The sequence below is a fragment of the Natrix helvetica genome, assembly GCF_964273705.1.
Source record: "Natrix helvetica genome assembly, chromosome: 6".
Lineage (NCBI taxonomy): Eukaryota > Metazoa > Chordata > Lepidosauria > Squamata > Natricidae > Natrix > Natrix helvetica.
In genome coordinates this window covers 57,665,978-57,693,500 of record NC_138553.1, presented here as the reverse complement: position 1 = coordinate 57,693,500, position 27,523 = coordinate 57,665,978, and the positions used below count along the sequence as shown (strand labels likewise).

Genomic DNA, 27,523 nt, shown 5'->3' with positions numbered 1-27,523 from the left:
AAAATCCACACATGGTTGGAGAAAATGATACAAAAACACATAGACTTTAAACCAGAGATCTTTTTATTGAGAATTATACTGGAAACATACAATAGAGAATTGAAATATTTGATTGTAAATGTGTTAACAGCAGCTAGAATTGTATTTGCTAAAAATTGGAGAAATGAGACAATACCAATGCAGGAGGAAGTTATTCATAAAATAATGGAATATGCTGAAATGAATAAATTGACATTTGAAATTAGAGAACAAGAAGATAAACAATTTTATAGGATTTTGGATTTATTTTATTCGTGGTTAGATAAAAATATGGTAATGAGTTACTAGAGAATGTGGTAAATATAAGAACAATTGAATGATATAGAATATAACATAAAAATATTTTACTACTGGAAATATCTGAGATGGTAATACTAATTGCTATGGTGTAAATAATCCCAATACTTGATATATCTTGTGGGAAATGAAGAATAAAGATGATAGTTAAATAGGACTTCCGGTTCCAGCTGCGGATCTCGACGGGCAGGCATTGCTCGCCCCGTGCACTTCTGGTGGGCCCCCCACTGATCTGGGGGGGCACAGGATGCCCTGGAGGGGCTCCTGCCAAGGGGGCAGCGTAGCGGGGAATCCCCCGTGTTGGCGGCGGCCAGGGGGGCTCCCTGCATCGCCCTAGGCACCGGGAGGCAAAAGGGGAGGCGCCGCAGCATCTTCAGGATGAGGCAGCTGGAAGAAAGCAAGATCTGAAGGACACAGCTGCTGTGTGGTGAGGTGGAAACTTCCCCCCGTTCCTTTACTTGGCTGAAAGGGGAAAAAAACCTGCCGGCTTTTTAAAACTGACTTTCAACTTGCTTTGGAGAAGCGTGACTGGAGGGAGGGGGATTTCCCCCCCCCTTGGACAAGTGGCTTTAAACAGTTTTGCTCTCTGCCCCCAGAGGAGGGGGGGGAGCCATGCAACGAAATCACGCTCATAGCAAAGGCAGATTTTGGACTGCAATTGTGTAAATGAGGTGATGATCTGAAAACTTTGAAAACTTTTGGATTTTGCCTTCTGATCCCGGAGCTGGCAGGGCAAGATGGCATACATCCGTTGTCTTCATGGACACTGAAACGTGACTCCACCCATAGAAACTTCAGGCATTTTGTCTCCGTGGCACTCAGATAAATCTCTTGTTACATTGACTCTGGGCTTGGAACAAAGGACTTTACTACTTTATTACCAGGAGCTGAATATAGAAAAGGTTCCTATCTGCTTGGACTCTCTGCCTTGCAACCTCCTTGGCGGTTTTCCTCCCTTGTTTCCTCTCTGTATTGACATTGTTATCTCTTTGCTCACTATAATGCTGCCCAAAAGACCACCCCCGGGGAAACCGGGTTTTGCAGTCTCTGCCCCGACATCCTCAGCGTCCAGCCCCAGCCCCAGCGGACAACAGACTTTAACCTCCCTGCTTCAACCCAAGCCTTCTGAGGTGGACTTTCAGCAGATGTCCCAACAGATCTTAAAGGGACAGGAGGACTTAAAAAATCAATTCAAGGAGATGAATGAACAGCTTAGAGAGAACCAAGACCGGGCGATTAATAACTCACAGAGACTGAATCTTTTGGAGGAGGAGACGGCTGAGATGAGGGGGGAGGTAGGGGGGGTGCAGAAAGGGAACAAAGAGTTAGAGAACCACCAGATTAAAATGGAATTTGAAAGAATGTCCTTTTTCCTCAGGTTTCAAAATGTGATTGAGGCAGATGATGAAGATTTAAGGGACATTATGATAAACCTTTTGGCTGAATACATTAAAAAAGACAAACAACAGATGGGGTGGGACATGGACCTGGTTTATAGAGTAAATTCAGCATACGCTAGAACACATAATGTTCCAAGGCAGGTACGCATTAAATTCCTTAGAAAGACTACAAGAGATGAGATTCTGAGTGCACAAAGGGGGCAAGCATTAAAATACCAGGATAGAGAAGTAACCATTCTGAAACAGATCCCTAAGAAAGTGAGAGACAGAAGAAAAAACTATTCGCTATTAGCGAAGAAATTATACCAGAAAGGGGTGTGGTTCAGATGGTTGATGCCTGAAGGTATGCTAATTTTCTGGGAGGACACAAGAGTTAGAATCAAAACAACCATAGAGGCTCTCAGGCCTTTATGGAAAAAAATAAAGCCCTCCTAGACAAATCTGATGATACTACACCAGATACACAAGACACGGGAGGGGACGGAGCTCTGCTGGCGGGGGGAGAAGGGGCAACGTCGAGAAAACTCAGATCACAAAAATGAACAAGAAAATCTGTTTGATGTAAAATGATTGAAATTATTTGAAGATAAAAGTTTATATGCTGACAGAATACCATTGACTTGTAATAATCTAATGTATTAATAAATGAAATGTATGAGTACGGGGGGAGGGACCACCTCCTGAATATTGTAACTGCCAAAATTTGTAACTTATTCCACTACCCCTTTCCTTGTCTATTTTTCTTAAAAATCAATAAAATTTTGTTTTTTAAAAAAAGATGATAGTTAAATAAATGAGGTATAATAATAACAATGTGTATAAATATTTTTGATTGGACAATATGTGACCATATATGAATTGTAAGTGATGACTATGGAAGTGATCCACAGAAACCTTGTAACCAACCGACACACTGTTTGTAATTGAAGATAGCTTTATGTTGTTGTTTTTGTTTAAAAATAAAAACTTTCTAAAAAAAAAGAATGCGGTACACAGCAGCATTGGATTAACTCCTTTCCAGATTTGTTCCCATGCCTGAGCTGACTAGGGAACCTCAGTCCTCCATGTCTCTGACTGAATGGATGGACATGCTAAAGAAAGGATGGGAAAATACGAAAAAAGGTCTAGTGGAAGCGGCAGAAGCATACAAGAAGCAAACTGATAAACAGTGCTCACTCCAACCCCCCTTTCATGTGGGGGGCAAAGTTTTCGTACCTACCAAATACATAAGATTAAGAATGCATAGCAAGAAATTTGACCTAAAATTTTTAGGTCCATTCCCAATAACCAGTTACAGTTCAACTCAGTCTACCCAGAATTCTAGGAAAAATTTACCCAGTACTTCATTGTAGCTTATTGAAGCCAGTAATTGGGTCCAGCATAAGAGCATCCACCCAGCCTCCCCCCCTCCTGTAGTGATAGAAGGGGAAACACATTATGAGGTGAAAAAAAATCTTAGACTCCAGGCTGTATAGGGGTCGCTTACAATATTTAGTGCATTGGAGGGGGTGCCCTTTGTCTGAAGCTATTTGGGTGAAAAGCTGGAACCTAAAAGCTGGTAAGTTAGTAAAACAATTCCATGATAGGTTTCTTGATAAGCCAAAGAGGTCCCCCCCACAGGGGGGGAGAGGTGGTTAATTCTGTTATGTTAACCCCTATGTTATTCTCTTTTCAGGAAGCGGTTTTCTTCTGAGGAGAGGTCGCCTGTCAGGCTTGCAGCCATATTCTTTTGGATCTTTGGCCTGCCACATTTTCTATTATTCTACTATGCCGTTTCTATTGTGTGAAAGTGGGAGGGGGGGATGGTATGGAGTTAAATGCTATGTAGCCAAAATAAAATCCATTTCTAGAATCCAAGTTCATCCTTTGTCTCTACACCTCTGCACCTGACTGCAACTGGATGGCTGGAACTGCCAGCATGGCAGTGGAAGATTGGACCATGTGATGGACTTGTGGGTGTGGGGGCAAGATCCTGAACTTTCCACTGGGTGGGGAAAAGCAGGAAGCTTTCAGATTCGGGTTTTTCCAGATGTGTCAATATGGCTCTCTTAATAAATTGGAACTTTGAGCAATACTTTGCCTTGGACTCTGATTTAATTTTGGATGCTATTTGAAACCCTGACAGAGAGATCCCATGTGGGATACAGGTGAATTACTGGTGGCTGCAAATTTGCTGCACCCCGAAGGAAACTACTCACTTGCGGGTGCAATTGGAACCAGTTCACAGAATTGTCGATAAGGACCTGCCTTCTAGTGTTTGGGGCGAGCCCCTTGTCAAGTCCGTATTGTAGGAATTTGAGCATCTGAGGAACGGAGGCTGAAATAGGATCGATGTTGCTGTTGGAACACTACCTACAGAAAGCAGCCCAGGAAGTGTAATAAATACGGTTCGTAGAGTCCCGTCTCGAGGCCTGTATGGTCTGGATGACCCGCCTGGAGAATTTTCCCTTTCTCAGGAGGTCCCTCTCAAGTGCCAGATGGTTAGTTGGAGCCACTGAGGTTCTGGGTGGACCAGCACCCCCAGGCTGAGAGATATGCTGTCCTGGGGTCTCCTCTACGAGCAGGAGACTGACAGGCTGATCAAGTCCACAAACTATGGTTGTCTGGGCCAGTACAGAGCGACCAACAGGAATTCTGCCCTCTCTGTGAGAATCTTTCTGACCACTCGTGGAATTAGAGGGAATGGAGGGAAGGCGTAGAGGAGGCCTAATGGCCATTGGCTGCAGAGAGCATCTGTTCCTTCTGCTCCCAGCATTGGGAACCTGGAGAAATAGTGTGGCAAGATAGCTGATGGAAGAGATCCGGATGGAGCCGCCATTCTGTCTGGTCGATGGTGGACCTGTTGTGTCAGTCCACTTGAGTGTTGGATGTTCCTAAAATACGCTCTGCACGGATGGATAGGAGATGAGCCTCTGCCCACAGACCTAGATTCTCTGCCTCCTGCATCAGGACCTTGGAGTGTGTGCCCCCCTGGTGGTTCATGTGGGCAGGAGGCTATGTTGTCTGTGGGCAGGAGGACATGTTGACCGGCTATTCAATCTTTGAAGCGATGTAGAACCAGATATGCGGCGCTGAGCTCCACCCAATTGATGCTGTTCTCCAGCTCCTCCTGCGACCAGTGACCCTGTGACATTTGGGACTGCAGATGTGCGCCCCAACTGAACAGGCTGGCATTACAGCTCCTTGAAGAGGTGTCCTTTTTGGATGGCTGGAGAAGTCCACCAGAGGAGCGAGCCGCAAACTTGGGGAGAGAGTGGCACCTTGATGTTGGAGTTGCTTCTTTTGGCTCATTAGTGTGGTAGCAGAAGCCACTGTAACGGGCATGCAGTCTTGCCCAGGGACCGACTGAAATGCAGGTGATCATTTTCCTGAGTAAGTGGGAAAGGAGCATCAGTAGCACCTGGTGTTGGGATTGGATGGATGTGATCATTGACCTTAGGCTGGATTGGCGATCTGGCAGGAGACACCCTGCAGGATATAGTGTCGATCACCGCCCCCAAGTGCAAGTGTCTGGTGGCTGGCAACAGATGACTCTTTTCCATGTTCATGGAAAAGCCATGATTCTGTAGGATGAGCATTGTGGTGCAGGGATCCCACCGCACCTGCCCAACAGAGGATGACTGGATGAGAATATCGTTCAGGTAACATTGCATGCACACCAGTCGAGATTGGAGGTGTGCCGCTACTGCTGCTAATAATTTTGTGACGGTCCTGTCTGAATGAGAAAGGCTGAATGACAGGGCCCGATACTGGAAGTGGCACCCTGGATAGTGAAACCTCAGGAACCTTTGGTGGGATGGACGAATGGGTACGTGTAGGTAAGCCTCCCTGAGATCTATAGATGTAAGCAGATCCCCCTCCTGAATGCTGCCCAGGATGGATTTCAGGGACTGCATTTTGAAGCATTTGTATGCTACAGAGCCATTTGAGATCTAAGATGGCTGTCAGCCTCTACTTTGCTTGCTTGCTATCGGCTGCCATAGTAAATAGGGAAGGTGGGGGCTCATGGTATTTCAGGAGGAATTACAAGATACTGGAGGAGTTATAATGAAGGGAGGTTTGTTCTATCTTCTGTACATGTTGATGGCTTGTGTTTAATAATAATAATAATAATAATAATAATAATAATAATAATAATAATAATAATAATAATAATAAAATTTATTTCTTAGCCGCACCCTCTCCCGAAGGACTCGGGGCGGCGTACAATAAAACACATAAAAACAATATGGACAATACACACACAGAATAAACGAACATGTGTACATGGAGGAGGTATGAAGATAAGAAAAGACAGTTAAAACATAGTTTAAAATCCCCTAATAAAAGTCTAAAAGTCACAAAAATTAAAAAACCCGTCAGGAGCAGTATGAACGAACTATGGTTGAGCCAGGCCAGCTACTTGAAATAGGTGCGTCTTGAGCTTTATCCGGAAGGCGCGGAGGTCAGAGGTAGTCCTAATATCCGGGGGAAGGTCATTCCACAGGGCTGGGCCCGCAACAGAGAAGGCTCTACACCTAGACGCCGCCCCCCGACATTGTCTGGTGGACGGCACCTGGAGGAGTCCCTCTCTGTGCGAGCGAATTGGTCGCAGGGATGTATGGGGCAGGATACGATCCCGCAAGTAGCTAGGTCCTGAGCCATGGAGCGCTTTAAAGATCGTTATCAAGACCTTGAAACGCACCCGGTAGACCACAGGGAGCCAGTGCAGCTCGCGCAGGAAAGGTGTCACATGGGAGTACCTTGTACTCCCCATAATTACCCGCGCGGCCGTGTTCTGGACCAACTGTAGTCTATGAGTGCATTTCAAGGGAAGCCCCATGTAGAGAGCGTTACAGTAGTCCAGGCGAGACGTCACCAGCGCATGAGTGACTGTGCGCAAGGCATCCCGGTCCAATAGGGGGCGCAATTGGTGCACCAGGCGAACCTGGTGGAACGCCCCCCTTGCCACGGCTGTCACATGGTCATCCATGGACAGCCGAGCATCAAGGAGGACGCCCAAATTGCGCGCCCGCTCCACCGGGGCAAGTTGAACGCCCCCGATGGCCAGAGATGGAATTAACTGGTTGAACCGGGGGGCCAGAACCCACAGCCACTCCGTCTTGGAGGGGTTGAGCTTGAGTCGGTTGTCGGTTGTCATCCATCCAGACCCGTACGGCTTCCACACACCGGGACATCATTTCGACGGCCTCGTTGGGGTGGTTCGGGGTGGAAATGTACAGCTGAGTATCATCAGCGTACAGATGGTATCCCACCCCGAAACCACGGATGATCTCACCCAGCGGCTTCATATATGTGTTGAACAGGAGCGGCGAGAGGACCGACCCCTGTGGCACCCTACAGGTAAGGGGGCACAGAGTCGACCTCTGCTCCCCTGTCAACACACGTTGCGTCCGGCCGGAAAGGTAGGAGCCGAACCACCGTAAAACAGTGCCCCCGACCCCCAACCCCTCCAGTCGGCGCAACAAGATACCATGGTCGATGGTATCAAAAGCCGCGGAGAGGTCTAATAGGACCAGGATAGAGGAACAACCCCTATCTCTGGCCCTCCAGAGATCATCCACCAACGCGACCAAGGCCGTCTCCGTGCTGTACCCAGGGCGGAAGCCGGACTGGCGCGGGTCTAGATAATCATTTTCCTCCAGATGTCGTGGAAACTGATAAGCCACCACACTCTCTACAACCTTCGCCAGAAAGGGAAGGTTGGAGACAGGATGATAATTGGCCAGCTCCGTAGGGTCCAGGGAAGGCTTCTTGAGCAAGGGTCTCACCACCGCCTCTTTCAAGGTGGCTGGAAGGGACCCCTCACCCAACGAAGCGTTCACTAGGCCCAGGAGCCAGTCGCGTGTAACCTCCCAGGATGCCAGTACAAGCCAGGAGGGACACGGGTCCAGTAAACATGTGGTGGGTCGCAGTCGTCCACGCACTCTGTCCAAATCCTCGATGGCAACCAAGTCAAACTCCTCCCAGATAGGTCTCTCAAGACTCGCCACGGACGCCTCTACAGGGCCACTGAAAGGGACCCAATCCTTCCGGATTTGAGCGATTTTATCCTCCAGATATTTCCCAAATTCCTCTGCTCTACCCTGTAAAGGGGCCTCCCGCGGCCTCTGAAATAAGAGGGAGCGGGACACCCGAAACAGGGCGGCAGGGCAGTTCTCTGCGGATGCAATGAGAGTGGCACAATATTGACGTTTGGCCACTCTCAATGCCACAAGGTACGTCCTTAAATGGGCTCGTACCTGTGTCCGGTCAAATTCGGAACGAGAGGATCTCCAACGACTCTCTAGGCATCTCTTGCGGCGCTTCATCACCCTTAGCTCCTCGGTAAACCAAGGGGCCAGGGTGGAGCGTTGCCGCCGGAGAGGCCGCAAAGGCGCCACCCGGTTCAAGGCCCCGGTAGTCGCATTGTTCCACGTGACCACCAGGTCCTCTACCCGAGGGTTTGGGCTTGGTCAAGGTCAACTGTCTCTGCATACCAACTGAATGAGGCCACTTGAAGATGCACCTCATGACATCTTTTAGAGCTGAAAATTGGACATTGTTGGGGTAACTGGGGGGAGGGTCTTGGGTACAAGTCCGTGCTTTTTTGCTTCAGATCTTGCTTCACTTTAGCTGTTTTCATTTCATGTCCAGTAAAAGTACCTTTTCTCTATTTATTATTTATTTATTATTATTTATTTCTTTGCACTTCTAGACCGCCCCCTCTCCCAAAAGGGACTCGGGGCGGTGTACAGTCCACACAGCAAATACATCATCCACAGTAAAATTCATTAAATAGATAAACAGATGAATAAATGGAGTTGGGTGTTTTCTTTCTTGGATACTGAATGAGGCATGCCTGACATTACACAAGATCTCTTCACAACCATCCTGGAGTGAAAATCTCCAAGGGGGTTGTTCCCACTATGTCTAACCCCTGCAGCAACCAGAAGGAAAAGGGGGATGCTGGATCCTCTCCTCCCCTGGAAACAGGGTGGATGGCTAAACTGAAACTGAAAGAAAAATCGGTCCAACTCAGATGGTCACTGGGAGTGGGTCAGATGAATGATCCTGAGGAGATGCTGGCAAGAGTTACAACCACCAGGCGCCAGCGACCACGGCTGCCTGGCAGGAAGCTGAAAGAGAGGATCTCATGATGACCCATGCATTACAACTTTTGCAAGAGGCCTGAGGGAATCATAGAATGTGCAAAAGTCATGCCGAGAGAGAGATTGGAAGAGCCGAACAGGCGGAGTGGGAAGCAGACGGCTAACTCCGAATTGGCGCTGGGATCTGCTCCAGGAACTGGGCAGACCAGGGGAGTTCCAGCTGCCACCGTAGCTCCGGGCCTCCCAAGGGGGGCATCCCCATGAAGGAGTTGAATTCCAAAGATTCCTCCTCTAGAAGTGAAGTATGGGGGAGATCCCAAAGCACTGGGATTTTTTTGGTTCAAATTTGGAATTACATGCAAGATTATGGAGAGGATTTCCCATCAGAAGCTGCCAAAGTGAGAAGCGTTACTATGGCACTGGAAGGCACCACAGCTGACTGCATGATGGCTCTACATAATGATGATCGCTCCGGCTGAGAGATTACAACAGGTTTATGACGGCCCTGAAGGCACACTTTAACGATCCCCTCACAAATTGGAAGGCAAGAACCAGGATGAAAACTTTAACCCAGGGTTGGAGATCTGTGGCAGAATACACTCAGGAGTTTCGTGAGTTAGCTGTGCACATGTGGGGGTGGTCCAAGGAGGCATTGATGGACAGCTACAAAGATGGCCTTAACAACGATGTGTACCAGAGCTGTGTGAACAGGTGGGGGGGGGCGTGACTGCAACATTGGTATGTGCTGGCTGCTGATGTGGAAATTGACCTAGCCAGAAATTGATACTGTGGAGGCAGCAACTGGAGTAAAAACCCACCTCCTACCCCGAAAGAGGCCCCAAGAGCAGGAAATGGGGAGTCAGCAACCAAGCCCAGAACGACAACGTTTTTCTGATGTGGAAAGGAGGGGCATCAAGCTGCCGACTGCTACTCTAAGCGTGGCCCAAAACCACCTTCGGCTGGAGGAAAGAGACCTGGCAAGCAGCCAGGGAAACACTGCAAAACAGCCCTGAAAGGTGTGGAAGTCACTGATTTCCTTCCTCCAGGCCAGGAGGAGAGGTAACCTCTTCTTCAGGAGAAAGTGAAACAGACTCCTATGACAACCCTTGATAAGTCCTTATGCGGGCCCCATGACCATTCCAGTAGAACTAAGGGTATCCTGAAGGAATATTTGTTCTGGTAACTACTTGCCCCCGGGGAGTATGATCACTGAATCTGGTGAGCAGGTGGTCTACATTCACCTGGTGAAAGGGCTGCTTGTGCGAGTATGGAGAGACCCTGTTTTCTGTTTGCTGATGCTGAACAGATAGGACCTTTTTCTTATCTTTGGTCTCCACAAATAGTTGGTCAAGAGCCTCACCAAAGAGCTTATCCCCTTTAAAGGGTGCTGAGGTGAGATGCCATTTTGACCACATGTCCGCTTGCCAATGGCGGAGCCAAGCCAGGTGCCTGGAGGTGAAGTTAGCCATCAATGCACATGATATAAACTTGGCGGCATTAAACGTGGCATCTGCCAAATATTCCGTAGCTGTCACCAGTTTATTTAAATCTTGGCAGAGTCTACCATCCTCTGAGGGAATTTTGTCTAAGAGTTGACGTAGCCACATTAGGGTGGCTCAATTAAAAAAAGGAGCCGAAGTCAATGCCTTAATAGCCCAGGCCACAGCCTGGTGAATTTTCCAGCAAGAGGACTCTGCCCTCTTGTCCTCCGCCTTATCCAACTCAGGAGCCATCTTTTGTCGCAGCTACTGGGAGCTGGTTTAGAACCAGGCTGAGACCATTGGCGTTGGACAACATCTACAAAGAGCTGAGGGGCAGGAACTACCTTGTGGTCGGCAGGAGGTTCCAAGAATAAGCTATTGCTCTGGACTTGAGGGTCCTTAGGCACATCCGCAAAGCCACTAGCCACCCCCAAATTGGTAACCGACTTAGTCTTATGAAGGAGGGACTTGAAAACGCAAGCTTGAAGAGACCCATGAAAGTGGGTTTGTCAGGAGCCATATCCTCATCGTCCGAGAGGATCTGCTCCGTAACCTCTTCTTCTGCTGCTAGTGAATCTTCACTGCACACTGATGGTCTGGGGGAGGGACAGTCCTGTATGGAAATACGGTTGTCAATTCTCTGGCCCTGTTTATCTGTAACTGGATTCCCGACCGCAGTGGAGGGAAGGCTGGCCCTGTGCTGAAATGCTGACCCCACCCCTTGCAGTATATCTTGTGAGATATATTCTTGCAGTTTTAGGGAGAAACCTGGAATGTCTGGGAGGCGAAGGCCTGCTGAAGTAGGGGTAAAAGTAGCCAAAGTCTCCATCCCCCTGGGGTTTACAGGCAATTCCTCAGCTGTTATTGGGAAACAATCAAAGGGTGTAATGTCCTCTTCAAAGCAGACTGCCTGGAAACCCTTGGATTCAGAGATATTATCAGGAGGCCCATCTTGTGCCTCAGCCCTGGCCTGATTAACTTAAGAGGCCTGTCTTGGAGGGGATGGATTGCCCATTAATGTTTTCTGCACCTTGGCAAATTGTTTCTCCAAGGCTTTTAATCTTCTGCTGGCATCTCTATCTGAAGCTGTTGAGGACTTGTGGGATGATGTTTTGGACCTGCCTAACTTGGAGGACCCTTTGGACTTTGACTTGGTCCCTTTTTTCTTGGGGGGTGGTGGTTACTGTATAAGCAAAGATTGTCCTGGGCGAGGTTCCTCTGCCGGTTTGCGCTGGTCAGCTATACTTGCAAAACAGGTAGTCCACTAACCAGAGTTGCCCCATTTAACCACCTCAGGAACTAGTACCAGCAGACTCTGTGGATAGTGCTCAACCACAGCCTCACCAGGTTGTGACCGAGTACTTGGATAGGGAAGACCTGGGGCTGGGTGGGGAAAGTGCCCAGGCAGCCTTGTTTGAGGGCTCTGGTGCTGGCACCGCTAAAGATGGATCCTGCAGCCAAGAGTATCACGACGATTCAGGAGCTTAGGCCTGCGAGGTGACAAAATGGTGGCCGCTTGTCTTTCTGGCAACAAAATGGTGGTTGCGTGGCTTCGGTGGTAGACCGGAGGCTGTCAGGCAATGTTGGGCAAGGCTTCTGGCAGCGGTTGCACTCTCTCTGCTCCTCCACTGAGCCACGCAATGCCTCAGCTTCAAATCATCATTAAAATGGCTGTTGGTGCCGAATGAGTATCCAAAATGGTGGTCGCGTCGAACTAGTGTCCAAAATGGCAACCACACAAATGGTGGCCACCACAATGATCCAACTACGATCTCCTTGCCAAGAAGGGCCAGAGCTCTAGCCGACATAGCGAGCTCTCCCTGAGCCGATTTGCTAACTGAAGTTGTTAGCTGCTGCAATACCCTCTTGCAAAGCTGTTCTTCGCTCCGTACAGAGTTGAGGCTTCAAAGCGCAGTTTATGACAACTCCAAGCTCGCTGACAATTACAAACCTCGTGTGAGGCCTCAAAAGAGCCTCTGCTGTCCGAAGCCCACGTGAGGCAATTTGACAACTGAATTGCTATTATAATTCCCTCTTGCAGAGCTGGTGTTGCTGCTGTTTGAAGAATCCAAGACAAGTACAATTTCTCTTTCTCTGCTCAATAATTGAGTGTCAAAGCCACACCTGACTTGACTGAGTTGAGAACACTGAAGGCCTGGGAGGCATGGCTAAAGACTCTAAAATAACTCAGTCACCGGGCAGACAAACTGAAGTTGAACTGTTGCCCGTTCCTCTTCCAGGTTGTTTTAAAAGAGTTTTTTTATTTGCCATTTTCCAAACATTAAAATCACAATTACATTTTTACAGCTTTCCGTTATCGGTATTTCTTTTTTCTGATTTCAGGTTTTCCATTTCCCAATCTGTTATCTTATACATTTTCCTCTTTGTTACACACTTTCTCATTTTTACAATATATACATGTATATACAATATTTCCATCTCTATTGTTTTCTAAGTATAGGCCATCTCTTTTCATTGTGTTTACTATGTGTTCCTTATGCACTGATTTTACATCTCTTTTCAAGCCAATTATACCACCTATTCCATATCTTGTAGTATTCTGTTTCCTCTCTATCTCTTAGTTCCATCATCAGTTCGTCCATTTCTGTGCATTCTAGCACCTTATTTATGATTTCTGCATTTGAGGGAATGGTTTTTTGTTTGCAACTTTGGGCAAATGAGATTCTGGTAGCAATAATTATATGAAGCATTATATATTGGGCATCCTTATTAATATTTTTTATTATTCTTAGAAGAAACAGCTCAGGCTTCGTGTCAATTTTTTGTTCTATTATTTCTTCTAACCATTTTTGAATTTTTGTCCAGAATTCTTTGGCTGTTGGACATGGCCACCACATATGATAGAACAGCGATGGTGAACCTTTTTTGGCTCGCCTGCCATAAGTGGGGGAAGTGCAGGGGGGTCGTGTGCGGGCATGCCGCACCCATAATGCAATGCGCGACCCCCCCCAGTGCGCATGCGTGCACTACAGGTGTCCCCCCCATTTTTGCATGCTTTTTTTGCCCTCCCCAGGCTCCAGAGGCTTTATAGAAGCCTGGGGAGGGCAAAAACAGCCTCCCCCGCCCCCCAGAAGCCCTCCGGAAGCTTGAGGGACCTTCAGGACGCTTCCCTGAAGCCTCCGGAGCAGTTAAAATGACCCTCCGAGCAAACCGGAAGTCCGTTCCTGAACTTCTGGTTTGCCCATAGGGCCGTTTTTTTTGCGCTCCGGGGGCCTCAGGGAAGCTCATGAAGCCTCCGAAGGGCCTTTGGGGGGGGCAGGGGATTACACCTCCCCCTTATCCTCCAAGTTTCCCCTCTCTGTCACTGGCCCCTCTGAGACCCAGCTCTGCCTTTGCAAGCCTCCTGGCACAGAAAATCGGGCAGAGTGAACAGATTATTATTTCTGGGTAAAGTTTTTTAAAACACATGCTAATATCATCAATATCATTGCATAAACCATGTGGCAATATTAATGCAGTATCAGGGGTTTTCAATTCAATTGCATAGAATGTGAAGGATGTGTGTTTCTGTTTTATTCTTATAGTTTTCTTTTATATGATGTACACTGAAGATGGCATTTAATTTAGTTGTATGAGGTGTAATGACAATAAAGTAAACTAAACTAATTTCTCTAACTTTTTCAAATGCTGTTTACCTCCTTCAGCTTCTCAGATTGCAGTTGCCAACCGTGTTATTAACTTAACAATTGCAGTGATTCACTTAACAACTGTGGCAAGAAAGGTTGTAAAATGGGGCAAAATGCACTTTACAATTGTTTCACTTAGCAAGAGATATTTTCTCAGTGATCAGCTTTCCTTAATTTTTTCATCAAGGTACTAAAGGTAGGATAAAATGGTGTCAATTTGTCTATTCAGTCATCATCACTCAACCTGATAACAACTAAAATCAGTGGGATTTACTTTTAATAATTAGGCATAAAATTTAGTAATTGAATTCTAGGCTTTTTAATTGAAACATTAGCTAGGAGGAGTGCAACCACAGCAACCAAGATTATCAGGTGTATAGATTCCTAGTCAATAATAGATTGTAAAAGCCAAACTACTTTGTTTTTTAATCACTTTTAGGCTAATTTCCAGCACTTGTGCAGGGAAGTTTCTTATGTGACTGTCTAATGCATTTCACTGCCCAGGTAGCCAGGAAAGAAATGTATGCGCCTTAAATTCATGCATTCTAATTCAGTGACAGTATGAGAGAGAACACGCTTGTCCAGTCATTGTGTGTGCAATGCTATCTATGTGGGAGGCACATTTGCATTGGCTCAAAGTTAGCCTGGCCATTTTTAATGTCAAGACTATTTTCACAGTTGATCAGAGTTCATGGCTTCTTAGCTTTAAAACATAGAAAAATAGTTTTATTATTTGGAACATTTAAAAAACAACACAATAACCCAACAGACTACCTTTAAGCAGTAACAATTAATTGATACAAGGAATCTCTTATTTTCATGCTAAAAGCCTAGGGCTGAATTTGAGCAGTGCGTTGAGGACCAGTGCGTACATTTTGCTGCCACCGCCTCATACCGGAGAAAAGTACCGTCTAATAACTCTGCAACGAGACAGTAGGCGCGCAAATTCTGCCTTCTGCATTCATTACATAAATATGCTAAAAAAGCTCAATCCACTTGCCGCGTCTGCAGCAGCGGTCGCCGTCGCACGACTAAACTCCTCCTGACACGGTTAGAGACTGGGAGGATGGATGGATGGGCGGGCTTGCCTCTGCGAGAGTGCGTACCCCGTCACAAGGTGTGGCCGAAAGCCTGACCGGCCGACGAGAACACGACACGCGTGGTGCCTGAGGAGGACGAACCTCGCAGGCGCACCCCCCCCCCCCGCCTATTTACTTCAGGCGGGCGCGCGCTGGGCTGCCTCAGTCGAAATGGAGAGGCGATAGGCTCGGGAGCACAAGAGTGCGTCTGCTGGCTTTGCTTTTGTGTCGCCTTGCTTTGCTCGAGCGAGCCTTTCGCTATTAAGCTGGTGTGGGAGTTTGCGCGAGAACCAGCGGTTTTCCCCAGCAAAGGAGGAGGCGCTTTCTATCGATACGGCATCGTGCTCTGCAACCAGAGGCTGTGGCTGTGAGTGTTGAATGTCTCTTAGCATCGGGGCGAGGGGGGGGGGAGGTGGAGGAATGTCGTCTGCGCTCCTTCCCAGCAGTAGTTTTATACGAGCTGAGATGCGGGGCGGAGCGGGGCTGTCATCGGCCGCTATCTCTACACCCAGTCGGTTCGATCGCCTAGAAACACTCTAGGAGACCCGGGGCTGAGTAGCTGCTCCGGCAGCAAGGACTGCGAGCTAATCTTCGCTCGCAGCTCCCCATGGCAACCGGCAGCCGCCGTTTTGTGGGGACAGACTCAGCGCCTGGGATCCACCCGCTAGAAGCCAGGCGGTAAGGAGGGAGAGCCGTTTCCAAGTTCCACCTGCCTTTTCAAGAGGCAGCAGGCGAATTATGTTCACCTATACTAGTCGTGATGGGGTCTTAAAGGGAAACTAGAAAGGTCCCAATGCAAGCCCAATCCTGTGCAAAAATCATCATGCCTGGAGGGGAGCGATAGACCGAGAAAGAAGAAATCGAGGCATGTCTTCCTTCATCTCCTTACTGCCACAATGTCTGCCTGCCTCCTTTTGACTCTGGATTTCCCTTTTTGGTCTGAGGTGTTTTGATGATACACGGCATTGAATCTCTGGTTTTCAATCGGGGCTTGCGGTTGTAGCAACTGAAGCTCATGTCATCTAAAGGCCTAGTGTTTCTGTCATGAACTGGAGTCCTAATGGTAGAGTAATATCCCTCTTCCTTTCTTTTGCTGTGCGGGTGTGCCTCAGTTGTGCACATTCATATAATGACAGCCAGGCTTGGCACAGCAGCAACATCAGCCCATCCTTTTTAGCATTCAGAGCTGGGCTCAAGTTTGGGTGTCTGGCTCAACCTGCTCTGGCACAAGCCCTGAAATGCTACAGGTGTGAGTTCTTTTTGAGCAAATGACTGCAGTTATTGCATTAATAACATGTGGTGACAAAATAAGTAGCAGGCAAATGTGCTGGTTGCAGTTGAAAGTGGGAGTCTGAGATTGGGTGGTGCCTTGTTGTTCCTTTGTAGCTGACATACCCTTTGATTATATTCTCTGTACAAAAATTAACCCTTGTTTAAATTGTTGAAACACTTCAGTTTTGCTTTTTAGTAAATAGCAAAATCCATATCTAGAGTAATCTAGTTTAAGGGGGTAGAGGGCCAATTAAATCAGCATGCACTAACTGAAAAAATCTTTGATTTTCTTTCCCTACTTTGCTGACAGGGTATACTTTTGATTTGGCTTCTTTGCAAATAGCACAATCCAAATAATTGTCACAATCTTTTACATTCAAACCTACAGCTGGATCAGGCCTTTTCTGTAATATGCTAAAGTTTGCATGACCCAGACTTCTGCACAACAAATGTACACACCCATTATGCTTTGGTTCATTTGAAAGTATTGTTTGCACCCTGTCACCAGTTTCCTTGTAAATTGTTCATTTTCAAACTTTGTTCACACATCTTGTTATTCTTTATGATCTTACATGTAAAAATTACCTTATACCCTCAGCAAGACACACTCACAAATTGTGATCTAACTCTGGTATACATAAAACGTTATCAAATGATTTACCAATACATGGTACATATACAGTTCCTTGCCCTTGCACAAAAGAATTATTACCATTTGCCAGGAGTATATATTCCTGGCAGTGGTGGGTTTCAAATTTTTTTAGGTGTGGCCTGCTTTGTGGGAGTGGCTTGCTGGTAATGTGACTGGGTGGGAGTGGCTTGGCAGTCTCATGTGACTGGGTGGGCATGGCCAACTTGTAAAATGTGGTGAAACTCACTTAACAACGCTCTTGCTTAGCAACCAAAGTGTTGGCTCAGAAACTCTGGCATTTGAAGCACGCAAGTCTTAAAGCTGTCAAGTTACAAAACCCTTGCACCCCTAACTCTTTAGAAAAAAAAAACCCAGGGGTGTTTAAACTTGACAGCTTTAAGACCTATTGACTTCAACTCCCAGAATTTCTCCTCTCGCTCTTCATCTTGATGATGTGCGGATGGGCGGGGGGAGGGAGCTGGAACCGGTTCTAAACGGCACTGTAGATTTGTGGAACCTCTTCTATAGAAGAGGTTAGAACTGGCAGGAACCCACCTCTGATTCCTGGGCAGCTGGTTCCAGACTAGAAAAAAAGTTTTGGGTTATTTACAATATGCTCACTTTTCCCACTGTCCAAAAACTAAATGTCTTCAGTGTCTTTGTAGTTTGCCTTCACCACAGAAATCAGGGTGTCTTCTTCCTTCTGTCTCTTTGCTTTCTCTTTCTTGCTTGAATCTTACTGGACAATTTTTGCAGATATGCTGAGTGGATCCACATGCAAAGCAGCATTTCACTACACAAACTTTATCTCCTACCTTGTTATCTAGCTTGAAAACAGTTCTTTTCTGATATAGGTGCAAATTACTATTGCCTCTTTCTAGTCTTTTCTGTTCGTTCAGAATTCTCCCAATCGCATAGTTCATAGTTAAATTACTCTCACTCATGGACTCAAGGCTTGTTACTAACAAGTCCCATGTATCATTAAGGGACTAAGTTTAATATTTACTCTTGTGTTCTTCTGAAAATAGAATTCCTCACTTTTCTAATTCAAGGAAGGTTTCCCTCATAAACTGGAGGTGATCTGACACACCTTCTCCAGACTGTAGCCTTGCTCTATAAAATTTTCTGAGAGTAACTTTGCTGCTTGAAGTCTCCTTTATATAAATTCTGTGTAAGGCTAGCCACCATTCTCTAACAGATGTAAGCCCACATACATGTATTGCCTAACTGTCTTCCAAGCACAAAATTATGCTGGCTAGTGCTTTTTCATTTTGTCTTTGCTCCTCCATATTGAGATTTGGAGGATTGCTTACAACTGTTCACCGATAATCCCTTTCCAGAAACATCTCGATCTTTAGGCTCCATGAGAAATAATTTGTCTCATTAAAATGAGCCACAGAAAATCCTCCTCCCATTCCTGTAACATAGCATTGTGCTGTCTTTACCGGCCAATAGATCTCAACCTCCCTAAGGGTCACAAAGAAACTCTTACCTCAGAAAAATACTACTGATGTTTCAGACTGCTTTTGGGCCCATAACCTGTCAGGGAATTGCGCAGCCGGTGTCCAAACGGAGTCAGAAACGCTGACAAGAACTTATGGTTTTATATAAATAAATATATTTACAATAAATAAGTAGCAAACAGGAGAATCATCAGGTAAATCAACACAACATCAGGAGGCAAATTACAGAGAGCACACACAGCACACAGGAAAAATACGGGAAACAAGGAAACTCCCCCTTTACATTCAGCAACCAATCACAGCTAAGATTCCCTCATACAGTAGCCAGCTCTCTTTAACCAATTAGCTATACTGTGTGTTCTTACTCATTGTCCAACTTTCCAACTATTAAATATCTTAACACAATTTAACCATACTGTGTTTTTCTGAAAATAAGACCCAAGCAGAAAATTAGCCCTAGCATGATTTTTAGAAGCTTCTAATACAAGCCCTACTTCCAAAAATAAGCCCCACAATCTTTTACATTCAAACCTACAGCCAGATCAGTCATTTTCTGTAATACGTTAAAGCTTGCATGACCCATACCTCTATGCAACAAATGTGCATACCCATTATGCTTTGGTTCATTTGAAAATATTGTTTGCACACTGCCACCAGTTTCCTTGTAGTTCAAAACCTATCAATTGTTCAGTTTCAAATCCCCACCCTCTCTCTATCCCTCTACCTACCAGAAGATGTAATTTAAAATAAAATTTGTTTTCATCAAATATGATTAATACTGATAATATGTGTGTAAATACCACTTTATCAATTAACCTTGAAAAGTTTTCTTTGCAAGGCTAACATGATGTCTTTCAAGCTTCATAACACTGTTCTATGTTGATGTGGGCATACATTTAGGCTAGCTGCATTGCTTTCTTCAGAACCACTAAAGGCTGACTGAGCTTTTCACTTATTTACCTCAATAGAAAACTGAAAGGAAAAAAGTGAACAAAAGAAGTCTGTTTTCCCTGTCTCACTTGCTGGGCTGTTGTCTTTGCCCTTTTCAATGAAGGAGGGAGTAGAGCTGGGTTAAAGAGCACTGAAAAGGAATTCAAGTCTTAAGTAGAAATTTGAATGAAAATTTAGCTTGAGTGCTGAGTGCATTTACTGAATTGACATTTTTGTTTCTATTACAGTTTTCAAAGATACATGAACATAACATCATAGGCATGGATTTAGTTTATGATAGAGCATTATAATTAACATCTAGCTATTTGACAAGAAATATGGCAAGTGTAGCAAGTATTGAGATGTGGCTTAGCCTTAGCCTTGTGTCCATTGACACAATCAGATGTTTTTGTTTCAGACTGTTATAGTACCTACATTCTTATCCATTCTGCCTTATCAATATAATGGGCATTGTTTTACAACCTTAGCAATTTTAAATTGTGTGCATTTCTACTTCTAGACTTACCCAACGTATATGGTTGTGGAATTCTGGCAGTTAATGTTTCTATGTCTTCAAGTTGCTGAGATTGAGAAGCATTGTGATAGGATACAGAGTATAAAATAGGGACATAATTTATTTATTACTTGATTTACTTGATTTTTATTCTGCCTTTATTATTGTTTAAAAATAACTCAAGGCAGCACAACAACAGCCCTGGGTTGGGCTGAGATATAAAGTCACCGAGCCAGTTTTCATGCATAAAACGGGATGAGGACTGACAGTTTCTGGTTCCTAGACCAGCACCTTAACTACTAAACCAATTAATCTTGAATGTCAATGAATTACTGGTAATAATGGATATTATTATACTTTTGGGGGTTTGATGCTTACCTTTGCTTTGTTTGAGTCTTACTCTGTTTTTGATATCCAACCAAGAACTAGTAAGATTTTTTTTCCATAAAGTTTTTTATTTTTCATTTTCATAACATACAATCACATGTATACTATTACATAGCCAACATTGTATTGTATTATTAAATGTTTACATCAATTCATCTTACCATCAACTCCCCAAAAGAAAAAGAAAAAAAACCAGTTATTGGCTCTTCTGCTCTCCATACACTACATTTGTGCGTTCACTTTCTTCTCCCTCTTTCATCCCCCTCCCAACCTCCTCCTCTCTGTCCTCCTTCCTTTCTCTACTTCCCCTTCCTCTCTCCTACTCCTCTTTTCCCTTTCCACTGCTCATTTCTCTCCTCCTCTTCCCCCCTCCTATCCTCTGTCCTATCCCTTTCTCCTTCCCTTACCTCTCTCCTTTTCTTCCCACTCTTCATCTCATTTGTTTGGTGCATTTCAGCTTCTGAGCAAGCTCCATTTTATGTTGATGGTATGTATAGTTCCTTTTTAATATACATATTTAATTTTAAACATATATTCTCCTCCTTTAAAAAATAGAAAAATAGAACAAAAAAGTATACATATATAGTCATTGTACTTCCCACCCAGCCTAATTTTGGTCGAGATGTGGACCTGGTTACAATTCCCAGCTATTCTCATTGTTATCTTTATATAACTATACATCCTTACACGCCCCCCAGTTTGTGATTCTGCCTTTAAATCTCAATAGTTTCCCATTATAACCAATTTTGTTGTATTTAAGTACAATGACAATAAAGATTATACTATACTAGGATGACTTCTGGTTCCTGACGGCGACGGACGTGTTGTTCGCCGCTTGTCTCCCCGGCTGGCTCCATAAGGAGCACAGGGGGCTCTGGAGGGGTCCTCTGCTGAAGGGCGGCTTGCTGAGGCCCCCCGGAATTGGTGGCAGCTGGCGGGGGTGTTTTTCAGCTTTGCCTAGGAGCCGGGGAGTGGGGGGGGGGGCGAGGGACAGCATTGAGCTGTCCAACCCTTTGCCGAATGGTTTCGGAGGAAAGAGTGTACCTGGAGAAGCGCGGCTGGATCCTGGTGGTGGGGGATCCATCCTGAACTCTTTGATCGTTTGAAAGAAAAGCAGCAGAAAAGCAGCAGACCTCTGTAAGTTTTGTGTTCAGCCTATTTGAATGGAGATTAGAGGGGGGTGTTTCTCTTTCCTACCCCCCCTTGGATTAAGCAGCATTTGAACGATATCTCTTGAAGAGAGAGAACAAAGGATGACTCGTCACTGGAACTAGTTAACTGAGAAAGATCGTGAACAACTGCTAGAAATGACTGATGAGCCATTTTTCCTTTAAAAGTTTTGACAGAGATTTCTGCTTTCTTTCTCCCTGTGGAAGGAGGAGCCAAAATGGCACCCGCCCTTCTTTGTTTTTCTACTTATAAATGAAGTCTGCCCTTTGAAACTACCTTCAAAAAAAAGCAAGAACAAAAAACAAAAATCCCTTTTGGAGCTGCCTTATTACTCTCTCTGAGGGAAACCGAGACTCCTCCCTGCTACGTGGCTCTTCTGAACTTTGAATATTCGACCCCCTCCTTTTGGTTTGCCTCTGCCTTGGAACTGTGAACTGTTGCTATTGGCTTTGTATTTGGGATCAGCACAGCTGCAAAATCCTCAGACGCCATCTTTCTGGGAAAAGATTCACATCTCTGAATTTTAAACAAATGGGGCCTAAGAAACCACCGACGGGCAAGTCATTTTCGTCCCCCCCCCCATCTGCCTCTTCCAGTCACAGTATGCAACAAACAAAAATTACCTCACTGTTACAGCAAGAGGGGGCTGGAGAAGGACCAAAAGAACTATCTGTTTCTCAAATGTTTCAAGAACTTATGAGGGCTCAAAATGAACTAAAAAAAGAAATGACAGAGTTCAAAGAGGAACTCAGAGATGTTAAACATCATATTGAAGAAAATAAACAGAAAATTGTGGTGTTGGATGAGGTAGCAGCTGGGCTGGGGGAAGAAATTAAAACAATCCGGAAGGGAAATGCAGATTTGGAAAACTTTTTGGCAAAAATAGAATTTGAAAGAATGTCCTTTTTTCTTAGATTCCAGAACCTACCAGAGACAGAAAATGAAGACCTTAAGGATATCATGAGTACAATCACCATCATTAAGCAGATTCCAAAAAAGATAAGAGAGAGAAGGAGGAAGTATTCCTCCTTATCAAAGAAACTATACAATAAAGGAATTTGGTTTAGATGGTTGTTGCCAGAGGGAATGTTGATCTTCTGGGAGGGAAACAGGATTAGAATTAATACAGTGCAAGAAGCGGAAGCCTTTATAAAAAAATATTTTCCCTCCCAGAGGACGAACAAAGTGAAGGTAGTGGAAGGGACAGTAAGGTGCAAGACAAGAAGGAGTGGGTGGCTGAGGTTTCCTCTGGGGATAGGGAGGAAGGAGCAGTATTGAAAAGGCTCAGATCACAAAAATAAAAGTATTTGAAATAATAGCAATTGGGACACTCTAGAAAGTGACAAAGGAAAACGAATGAACACATGGTTGACAATGTAGAATAAGACCTGGCTTTCTGCTTGTCTTTTATATTTTGTTTTTAAGATTGTAAAAATTGTGAGTTTTGGATGGATTACTATCACTAGTGTGGGAGCTGCCAAAATGTTTTGTATATCCCCTTACCTTTTCCCCATATATGTATAAAAACCAATAAAAATTTTATTAAAAAAAAGATTATACTATACTATAAGTGTATTTCATGTACCCTCTCTAATTTTTCCATGTCTTGGATTAGATTACCTTTAGTTGTCTATGAATGGTAAACCTCATTGTTCAATATTCATTTCAATTCCCTTAATCTATTGTATAGAATAACAAACGGTAAACATCTTGCTTTATTTCAATATCTTAAAAGTTCTATGTACTGTATATCAATGTTTCATATATTTTAACTTATGCTTAGTTGTCCTTCTGTTGTTGTTTCCAGTCAATTTGCCACTCAGTTTAATTATCATGTATAAAAGTGAATGGCAAACCTCTGCTTTACAACCTCCCCATGTCAGTTTCATATTTATCCACTTTCCATATATTTTGGGCTTTGTTTAGTTGTTTTTCCATTATTATCTTCAACCAGTTAGCAACTCTATTTTATTGTCATGTTTTTCACAACCTCCCCACATCAATATCAATATCATGTTTATCCATATTCCATATATTTCAACATTTGCTTAATTCAATTAATTGCTTAATGCTTAGAAATTCAAGTAAATGAGGGCAGATACGATATTGTTGCCATTACAGAAACTTGGTGGGATGAAACACACAAATGGAACATACAGCTAGAAGGATTCAAATTATTTAAAAGAAATAGACCAAATAAAAGAGGAGGTGGAGTTGCACTATATATAAGAAATAACTACATCTCTACAGAAATAGAGCACAACAATGATGAGAACTATCTTGAATGCATTTGGGTCAATATTAAAGGTTGGGGAGGGAAATGACATTGCCATAGGTCTATACTACAGGCCACCCAACCAAGAAGAGGAACTAGATGAACTTTTTGCTAGTCAGATAACTAAGGTATGAAGGAAGCACACCACAATAGTAATGGGGGATTTTAACTACCCTGACATCAACTGGGAAACAAACTCTGCACCAAGTGGAAGATCTAACAGGTTCCTAACAAACCTAGCAGACAACTTTGTTTCCCAAAAAGTAGAGAAGGGAACAAGGGGATCGGCCATATTGGACTTACTTCTCACTAACTGAGGCAAAAGCGCACGTAATCATAGATATCAATATGTGACCCAACTCCCTCCCCCTAGTAACCCCATCCACCAGTCCAATCTGCACACCCCACAGGTGTCACGTGGGCTGCAGCTTCAAAACCCATCATCAGGTTGGTATGCCGGACGGTTGGCCTTGGTGGCAATTCCACTATCTGCAGCATGCGCAGTAGATGGTGAGAAAATCACCCCCTTCTTCACTCACTCCTGTGCTTAAGCTTCCCCTCCCAAATACCATGTTATCTCCCCCCCTCCCCGTTTCAATGGCAGCCGAAAGCAAGCAGCAAAGCAGAGGCTGACATCCGGTCCTCCGTCAGGAAAGGACACCACCCCTGGAAAAAAAACGTAGAGAGAAAACAGGAACAAGACAGATTAGACATATGTATGGCAATATGAGTCAGGGCTTATCGGGATAGGTAGAGTAGAATTTCCGCAAAAGTCTACGAGCTCTAACATGGGACTTATCAACCCATTCAGTTTGGGATGGGGGAAAATGTTTCCAGGAGACCAGATACTGAACCTGATTTCTACGTCTCCTGGAATCCAAAATTTCTTTGATCTCAAAATGTTGCTCTCCTTCAATGAGAAGAGGGGCAGGAGGCGGCGGTATGGGTGGCCGAACAGAGGAGGTGTGCACTGGTTTCAAAAGGTTAACATGAAACACGGGGTAAATGCGGTTGAGATACTTCAGCAATTCCAACCGTACAGAAACGGAGGTGAATTGTACCCCTCTATCTGATATTATTCGCTCCGGCACTCCATGCAAACGGTATATATGTGTAATAAACAATTTAGCTAAGGACTTAGCTGAAGGGATCTTGGAACAAGGCACAAAATGAACCTGTTTAGAGAACAAGTCTGTGACTAGCCAGACCACGGTATTTCCTTGACTCTCAGGTAATTCGACAATGAAATCCATTGATATTTCCTTCCACAGGGATTCAGGATGGGCTACACCTTGAAGCAGGCTTGGGGCTTTCCTGGAGGTCGCTTAGCAGCAGCACATACAGGGCAACTGGCCACATATGATTCAATGTCTTTTTTCAAAGAGGGCAACCAAAATTGTCTTTTGATGAGATGCAGAGTTTTCACAAACCCAAAATGCCCTGCTATGCGGGAATCATGGGCTCGTTGTAACACCAAAGACTTCATGCTTGCAGGAACATATAATTTAGTGCCTATCCAGGCCAGTCCATCTTTCATGGTACATTCATCTGAATGTTCCTTAAACCAGTAGTCGGACTCAAGGCTTTCCTTGAGTTTGCAAATGAACTCCAACCCTCCAACTTAGGGTCGCTTTGGCTTCTGGTAACCATTGGAGCAGCAAGACTTTTTGCTGGGATGACTGGAAAGTACCATGCTCAACTTGGAGCTGTTGTATTGTGGGAGTCTGGATAATGCATCCGCCATAAAGTTCTTCCCTCCAGGGATGTACTTTAGGGTGAAATTGAATCGGTTGAAATGTTGCACCCAGCGCAATTGTTTAGGAGATAGCTTTCGAGGGGTCTTTAATGCTTCCAAATTTTTGTGATCAGTCCACACCTCAAAAGGGTGTTTAGCTCCCTCAAGGAAATGTCGCCAGGTCACCAAAGCCCACCTGACTGCAAAAGCTTCCTTTTCCCATATAGCCAATCGCCTCTCCGTCTCTGTCAGTTTTCGGGAGGTGTAAGCGCAAGGCTGCAGGTGCCCGTCAGTGTTTGCTTGAAGTAATACTGCTTCCACCGCCACATCACTAGCGTCAGCTTGAACGATAAATGGTGCATCCATGTCCGGGTGTTTCAAAACGGGTTCAGCTGCAAAGAGTCGCTTTAGTTTTTCGAATGCGGCCTGACATTCCATAGTCCATTTTAATGGCTTCCCTGGTTTGGGTTTGGCCTCGCCTTTTGACTTTAGGAGATTTGTAATGGGTAGCGCAGTGCTGGCAAAGGATGGAATAAATTGATGATAAAAATTCGCAAATCCCAAGAAACTCTGCAATTGTTTGCGGGTGCGGGGGGGTGCCCATTCGGTAACGGCTTGGACTTTAGCTGGGTCCATCTCGATGCCATTGTGGGAGATGCGATAACCAAGGTAGTCAATTTTTTCCTGATGAAATTCACATTTAGACAATTTGGCGTCAAGCAGTTTTTTGAGAACTGAACACACCAATGTCACGTGTTCCTCACGTGTTTCTGTGTAAATAAGGATGTCATCAAGATAGACTATCATGCCTTTGTATAGGTGGTCATGCAAAACTTCATTTATTAGTTGCATGAAAACTGCTGGTGCCCCCTGTAGGCCAAAAGAGAGTACTTGGGATTGAAAACAACCAAGTGCGCAGTTGAAAGCAGTTTTCCATTCATCTCCCTTCTTAATCCTGACTCTGTAATAAGCCTCCCTTAAGTCCAATTTTGTGAAAATCCTCCCTTTACCCAAATGGGCCAACATGTCCTTCATCAGAGGGAGGGGGTAAATATTGTGTACAGACACCGCATTTAAGTTCTTATAATTCACACAGAGGCGAAGAGAGCCATCTTTTTTTTTCTCTAAACAGCACTGGAGCAGCCACTCGGGACCTGGCCGGTTCAATAAACTAATGAGCCAGGCGTTGCGATGACACAATGTGCGGTCTCGATAGTCCGAGACCGCCGTTGATTCTTTTGCCGCTGTAACGGTCCATATGGACCTAAGCCATCCCGAAGAGATGGTGAAAGGGAGACAAATCCTTGGTGGTCACAGGGATATCGCAAAGTCCATGTTTGACCCAAGGGAAGCTCTCCAAATCGGTGGTAAATAGACAGCCCCCGGGCTGACAAAGTCGGAGATGGCTCCGGAGGAAAGGCAGTGAAAATGAAAGTGAGTCGCTTGGGTGAGATTTTTTTTTCTTTGAGAATGACTGCCCAAAACTTTTTTTAAAGATAAATTAGTCCTTTAAGCTAAGAACAAAGCGGCGAAATTTATCTTAATTGGACTGCCTTAGAAAGTTTTTCTTCTTCTTTTTCTATGTAACAACGTTTTGTGGATTGAAGTGATTGTTTGCTTCCTGTTTCTCCTCTCAAGTGAATGAATTGATTTTTTTTCTACTTCTTGTTACTTTATTTTTTGGCTGAACTAAAACCCTTTTATTATCTTAACAACTCTTCCTCCTACTGTTTATTAAATTCTATTAAAGACACTTAGAGATTTTTGTTTTGTTCTTTAAGCCTGAAACAAATAAGAAAAAGTTGAATCTGCCACTCGGAAGCCAGAGCTTGGTTTTTTTTTTCTTCTGAAACAATGTATACCTTGTCTTACTTTTTTGATTTTACTGAAGTTGGAGGGTTTGCAGCTTGTTTATGGAAACTGATAACAACTCAAGGACATGGACTGTCTCTCTACAGTGTCTGAAGAAGAATGAGGAAGAGATTGCCCAAGAGAAAATCCTGCTCCAGCGGCAGGACAAAGTTTTGTTCAAAGAGACCTGCTGACCAAATGATTCTGGACATGTATTTTCAATTTTTTTTAAAGGAAACTTGTCTGTGAGAAATATTTTGG

At 44.6% G+C, this 27,523-nt stretch overlaps 1 protein-coding gene across 7 annotated transcripts in view; it reads left to right on the top strand.

The window, feature by feature from the left end:
• The first annotated feature begins 15,134 nt into the window (after nucleotides 1–15,134).
• NRCAM (neuronal cell adhesion molecule) overlaps nucleotides 15,135–27,523 on the top strand; it is a 323,938-nt gene continuing 311,549 nt past the window's right edge. For all 7 annotated transcript variants that reach the window (XM_081957440.1, XM_081957439.1, XM_081957441.1 and 4 more), the window contains exon 1: nucleotides 15,135–15,401. The gene's annotated coding sequence lies outside the window, so the exon portion shown is untranslated. The remainder of the gene's footprint in view (nucleotides 15,402–27,523) is intronic.